The sequence below is a fragment of the Podarcis erhardii genome (assembly GCF_964252035.2).
Source record: "Podarcis erhardii genome assembly, chromosome: 6".
NCBI lineage: Eukaryota > Metazoa > Chordata > Lepidosauria > Squamata > Lacertidae > Podarcis > Podarcis erhardii.
The window spans coordinates 23,473,915-23,480,926 of NC_138510.1; the positions used below are offsets into that span (position 1 = coordinate 23,473,915).

Here is a 7,012-nt window from a genome sequence, read left to right on the forward strand (position 1 = left end):
AACCCTGTGAGGTAGGTTAGACCAAGAGATGGTGACTGGCCCAAGGTCACCTCATGAGCTTCATGGCTGAGTGGGGATTACGAACCCTGGTGCCCCAGGCCCTAGGCTCAGCACTCTAAGTCTAACCATTACACCAAACTGAATTTAATATTGGGAAAATGAGAAAGTGAGGGAAACTGAAAACTTCAAGCTGTTTTACAAATGTTTTTGGACTCAGAAAAGGTAAAAGGTAAAGGACCCCTAAACAGTTAAGTCCAGTCAAAGGTGACTTATGGGGTTGCGGTGCTCATCTCACTTTTCAGGCTGAGGAAACCGGCGTTTGTTCGCAGACAGCTTTCCGGGGCATGTGGCCAGCATGACTAAACCGCTTTTGGTGCAACGGAACACCGTGACAGAAATTAGAGTGCATGGAAACGCCATTTACCTTTCCGCCACAGCGGTACCTATTTATCTACTTGCACTGGCATGCTTTCAAACTGCTAGGTTGGCAGGAGCTGGGACAGAGCCACGGGAGCTCACTCCATCATGGGGATTTGAACTGCTAACCTTCTGATCGGCAAGCCCAAGAGGCTCAGTGGCTTAGACCACAGCGCCACCCACATCCTGTGTTTTTGGACTACAGCTTGCTTAATCAGGAATTTCAGAATCACATGTTAATCAAGCTTCCATAATCTCTAACTACTCCCTTGTTGCATGTAAAATTTATGCACTTCTGACCTCAGACATTGTTTGTGTAGTTTCATCTGTGTTCTTTCCTGCCAATGCTAGACTATAATGAAATGTTGGCAACTGTCATATTAGGCAGGCAGGCAGGCAGGCAGGCAGGCAGGCAGACATATATGGTTTTGAAATGTTGGTCTGAGTGGAAACTTTGAACACAAAGACTTCTGCACTGTTGTCATGCACCTGCAGAGCTGCATTTTCTTGTTAATCACATATCTCAATCAAGAGCATTCGTTTGGCCAATAGCAGAGCATCCAGTTTGACTTGGCTGGTTGCCACAAAACAAATATTACTGAATAGCTAAGATTAGCAGATATCAAGTTCCAGGTTCAGAAGTACGGTAATTGCTTCTGACTTTGGCAAACAAATCTTGTTAGAGCAACAACGAGGCTTGAGGCATCTTAAAGACAAATAGATTTATTAAGATTTATTGCAGCACAAACTTTCATAGACTACAGCCTACTTCATTGGATGCATGAAGTGAATTCTTAGTTGGCAGGTATTTAAGGGAGAAAGGTATAAAGCAAAAACTGAATGGTAATGAGATGCAATTAGAGTAGTAATTAGAATGTATATGTATGTTAAATAGGCACACCCTTTACAGCTGCAGTTTGGTGATAATTGACTCATCATTTTTGAGATGACTCTATCAACACACACAGTGGGGCAGGGAACCATTCGTAAGAAAGCCATTGATGGCACAGATATCCTGACATTGATTGGTAACTTTGATTTTTTTAAAATACGCTGGTCTATAACCATGATAAAGCACTTGATTAAAATCCTTTTTCTTCATTTGACCCGCAAGTGATGGCAATGAACTTCTTAACAAATTGCAACTCAGTTGTTTCACATTGTATTTATTCATTCAAAGTCCCTTTGTTGTGAAATATGTACGTTGAGGTCAGTTACAGAGAGTCTTGGGAGGCCGAAATGTTCTGCTACTGGTTTGTGGGTCAGGTTTGTATCCATATCTTTTTCAGGCGTAGAGACTGACCTGTCAATTCTATGTTGAATACAGAAGGATATTTTGGGCAGGTGATGGTAGAAATCAAAGTGAAAAATGGGCAGGGGAATGCACCCCTGTGGGAGACAGTATTAGGTCCTGTTCTATTGTTGCTAGAGTAGACATGGAGACTGAGTGGGCATCTGGCACTGCCATTAGGTATGGTCCCTGTGCCCCTTACTCTATCATGTGGGTTGTTGCTGCTCATGAGTAACTGTTTTAGGTGGAGGCCAGTGGAGGCTGTTTGTAAGTAGGCACAAGTCTGCCATCCAACACCACAAAACAGAGATATAAAGGTACAGAGATATTTCTTCCTGGGGCTATGGCTGAATATGTTGCTGCTAAGGGCATATCATATTAGGCAGCAGAAGTGCATGCTAATCACGTCCGCACATAATTTCAGTGAAGACTTGTGCAATCCAAAATGAAGGAGACTTTTGAGAGCAACTCCAATAAGAGGCAAAAAAGGGGGAAGCTGTTATTATGAAAGGCCAAAGTGAAAAGCGGAAAGCAGCTTCAGCTCAGTTCTGTCATGGATATTAGTTTGTCTACAGCAAATCAAAAGAATGATATCTTAAGAGTGAGCTTTGTAATGAATGGGCCTTTCTTTGGGATCTGAAGACATAAATGGAGAGATTATCATTTCCCTCTCCAAATCAAGGGCTTCAAATACTTTAGAGACCCAAAGATGCAAATCAATGAATCATTCAGCTAGATCTTCCTCCTGCAAATCAGGTAAGTAGCTGGCTGGTGACTACCAATCAGAATAATGTCCATGGATGGAACAGGTGTTTTTCTTGCAGTGTAGTAGTTGTAGTACTTGTAGTTGTAGTTGTAGTTGTAGTAGTTGTTGCTGCTGCTGGTGCTGGGTGTCCATCAGTGAAACAAGAATTTATGCTACAGGAAAGAGGAGAGGAAGATCTATTTGATTAAATCCTACCATCACAGATAGTTGCAGTGTGATAATGACTCACATTCTGCATGGATTAGTGCAGGTTACACAATCCTCATGCCCTGTCTGAACTATAGGAAGGAGGAGTTGTTGACCTTGGCTTCTCTAGTACGCATAATATCTTCTCTTGCTGTAACATGACATATCTCTGACGAAAGTCTCTGAATCTAATAAGCACCAAGAGCCTAAACTCAATACTTCAGTAATTTATATTTAGATTTATAATTAGGTTATGATTATCCACGATTGGATCTGCAACAATATAGAGCTGCAGTGTAATATGCATGAGTCATGAGTAATAATTGGACTAGATCACCCTCAGGGTCCCTTGCAACTCTACAATTCTGTGATTCTGTAATGAATTGCCCTGTAAGAACAAGAGAAAAGAGACCAGGACAATATCAGGATGCTCCCTCCATCTATTCCACCTGGGATGACATTCTCCCATACCAAAACCAACAGTTATACTACAGTTAGAAGAGAGTTAAGATGCCACCATCATGCCTGATGTCACTTCCAGTGGGATCCCTCCACCAAATGGGAACACAGATTTTGCATATCATGGGTTGTTTCCAATGTTGGCCACACTCAGAGTTGACCTATTGGAATTAATGGACATAACTAACACAGGCCTGTTATTCCCAATGGATAAATTCTGAGTGCCCTTCCACTCTCAATCTCCAACAACTGTTGGATTTGGGTAGCAAAAATGTCACTGGGCACAAATAGAGTGGTTTTGGAGAAAAGTCACTCTGATCCATAGAGATGCCCTGCAGTTGGTGAATGAGGGTAGGGAGCCCTTCTTCATTGCTGAGAGATCTCAGTCTTCACTTAAAAGGAAAAGAATCCCACCTTTCTCCACCATTGCTGTATCATCCCATCAGGGGTGGTGCTTCCAGTCTCGCCACTTGAGGAAAGGGGAAAGTGCCACCTTGCCACGCCACTGCTGCTGCCGCCACCACTACCTGTCTGCTCCTGCCACCACCACCTGCTTTGACATGTGCCCTGCTGCATCTGCCAATGGTGCAGAAGCATCACCACCATTTGTGCCAATTTCCAACAAGATCATGCCATTTTGGGGTGAGACCACTCCACCACTGTTGAAGGGGATGGGGCAGGCGGCGTAGCTGCAGGGAAAGTAAAAGCTGGGGGGCTTTTACTGCCTGAGGCAGCAGCCTCAGCTTGCCTAATGGGTGAGCCGGATCTGCATCCCATAATACAGACGTAGCCAATGTGGTGTCCTTTGAACATTGTGAACTACATCCTCCATCATCCCTAACCATTGGCCATGCTAGCTAGGGCTGATGGGTTTTGTAGTTGGATAAATCTGGAATGCACCATGTTGGCTAGCCCTGCCATAACAGAAAGCAAACCTCTTCTTCTCCAGCCATCCATGCTTGGAACATTTTCACCATCCTTCCTGAGATGCAAGCAATACCACTTTCAATTTCCTGATTTGTTCTCCTCAAAGGAATCATAACCCATATTACCACCCACAAGGGAAATGCTAACATCGTTGGTGAAAACTTGAATCAACACAGTACAATTATCTTGTTGCATACAGTACCAAATACTGGGTCAGTGCAGTCTTTTCCACATATCCCTTGGCAACACTTCATGGACCCTTTACAGTCAAAGTCATTATTGCAATTGTTGGGGGGATTCATCATCCGACATCTTACAGTAACCACTGGGCACTGTCCTGGTTTCTCTGCAACAGAAAGAGCAAACGTGGAATGAAAGAAAAGGGCAGAATTGTTAAGCTTCTTGGACTTGCCAGATAATTACTCTTACTGCTGGATCAGGCCAATGACCCATCTAGTCCAGCATCCTGTTCTCAACCAGATGCTTGTGGGGCACCCCCAGACATGACCCAAGGGCTCTCAACCCTCCTGTAGTTCCCAGCAACTGGTATTCAGAAGAGTTATTGCCTCCAGCCATGGAGGCAGAACATAGCCATTGTGACTAGTAGCCATTCATAGACTTATCCTTTCAGAAAAAAAATTCCATAGGTTAAGTCTGATTCCAGATTGAAAGAATAGGGGAGAATTCCTCAGCAGTTTTTATGGAAACTGGTTCCCCTGCTCTGAGAGAAGCAGGAGGAGTTTACTAGACAAGACGAGCTACAGAGGGCTATCCTGAAACATTGCCAGTATTAAAAGCATGCTCCTCAGCATAGCTAGAATTGCTATTTGTCAAGTGTTTGCCTGCTCAGCCGTTATTCTGCCCTTGACTTCAGTATCAGATATGCTATTGAACACGCAAAGCAATTGAAACGGAGATGGCAAGTGGTTTGTTTGTTTTTTTAATCTTTCTACTCTGGCACCAGTTAGACTCACCCCACTCCAACTCCAGGACCTGCCAAAGTCTCAGGCTGCCCCCTCTCCATAACCATCACTCCCCACCCTCTCACCTGCCAGAACCAGACCAGGCTCTACCATGGACCAGCCCATAGTTGAATGGATGTTTGGCTTAGTGGGTCACCAACGGTGCAAGCATCCCTTAAGATCAATGTTGCTAGCATGATGTCCTCCAAACTTTGTTAGATTCCAACTGTCTTGATCTCTGTTCATTGGCTATGCTGGGAGTTGGAGCCCACCAACATTCAGAGGGTACCATGTTGGCTAACCCTGCGCTGATCTGATTTCAAAGGATGAAATGGCAGCAGGGGGGGAATGCCCATTTTTATCAGAAGCAAAAATAGCCCTTATAGCATATGGTTGTCTTGAAACTTACCTTTTGGTCTTCCTGTACCAGATGCAGGTGGCATCTGTGAAGAAAGGACTAGGATGCTGAGAAGGAGGAAGGCACCTAAAGTCTTCATGATGTTAGCCAGATATCAATGCCCAAGACTAAGCTAAGTCAGTATTTATATTGGTAGGGGTGGGTCAGGAGATGATGCCATCTTTTCACGCCCTCATTCTTAGCTGGTGCATCTTGCTAATTCTGTTGGGTTGTATATAGTTTCCATCTATGTCACATCTTGCAACAGTAGACATTGGAATTAACAGATTATAATCTGCAATGAACTTCCCCAGCTTGGTGCTGTCCAGATGTTTTGGGTGACAACTCCCATCAGCCCCAGCCAACACAATGAATGGAGCTGGTGGGAATTGTCGTCTGAAACATCTGGACAGCACCAAGTTAAGAAAGGTTGGTCTACAATGTGTCAAAAGTTGCCAGTAATTAACCTTTTCTGCCATTCCATGTAACTTGGTTCTTTTGAAAGGTGTAATCAAGCAGTTGAACTGGAACTCTGTGCATGCCCCAAGACTATGCAGTAAAGTAAATACAGTAAGATTTCATTGTACTTGTACCCAAGACTATGTATGTAATCTCACTGATTTCAATTAGCAAAGAATCCAGTGACTGTGCTTGAGATCAGAGGAAGCTCAAGTCAAGTATCGTTTTGTTAAGCAGTTTCATCCAAAATTCTTCACCAGGGTGGCTGCTATTTGCAAGGAATTCCCTGCAGTGACCTAGAAATGGACTTCCCCTTGGATCACAACAGTTAGTGCATGTCTAATTTATCCCACCAGAATTGGTGACACAGCTAATGCAGCCAGCACCTGTAATGTGGCCCTTAATTATCCCTTGCAAGTCATGGATTTTCCCCCAGCAAGTATATTCCACCCTGATTAAACACATTTGTTTCCATTCCCTGTGTAGCACAAGCTTAATCCTTGCAGTGTACACACTGATACCTATTAAATAAAGCACGCTCTGATTGGTTAAGAGACACCCTTTGAGACTGTGCTGCATGGGGAAAATTAAGTCCTATAAGTAATGACAGATTACCTGTCCTTTGTCATGGAATGTCCACCCTACCAAGCCCTGTTCTTCACAAGATAATCCTCTGCATCAGAGCCCAGCCTTCTATATAATCGAGAACACCTTAATACTCAGTTTGTTTGTTCTCGTGGGACTGGCACTTGAGAGGCTACTACACATTGCTCTTTCCTCCATTTTGCTCTGACTCTGGATTGCTGTAGGAACAAGGCCTTTTCTTTTGTCAGCTAGACCTCCTTGGCCTCTTCTCCCCATCCCATTGCTTCTAAATCATGTTTGTGGTTGTTTTCCTTGTGGGAAAGGATCCTCGTGGGAAAGCACAAGCCACTGCCTCACCACAAATAAGCTTTTCCCATTAAGGGTTATTATTGGAATTAGACATGACTGCTCAGGCCTGAGTGCTCACTGGAAGGACAGATCCTGAAGCTGAGACTCCAATACTTTGGCCACCTCATGAGAAGAGAAGACTCCCTGGAAAAGACCCTGATGTTGGGAAAGATTGAGGGCACAAGGAGAAGGGGACGACAGAGGACGAGATGGTT

At 44.0% G+C, this 7,012-nt stretch overlaps 1 long non-coding RNA gene across 1 annotated transcript; it reads right to left on the minus strand.

Annotated features, from left to right (window-relative positions):
- Positions 1-1,124: 1,124 nt before the first annotated feature.
- On the minus strand, positions 1,125-5,525 carry LOC309344094. The gene is made up of 3 exons (XR_014157615.1): positions 5,418-5,525; positions 4,249-4,392; positions 1,125-2,626 (listed from the first exon to the last, which is right to left on the minus strand). It is a non-coding gene; the product is annotated as an uncharacterized lncRNA (long non-coding RNA).
- Between the last annotated feature and the right edge of the window lie 1,487 nt (positions 5,526-7,012).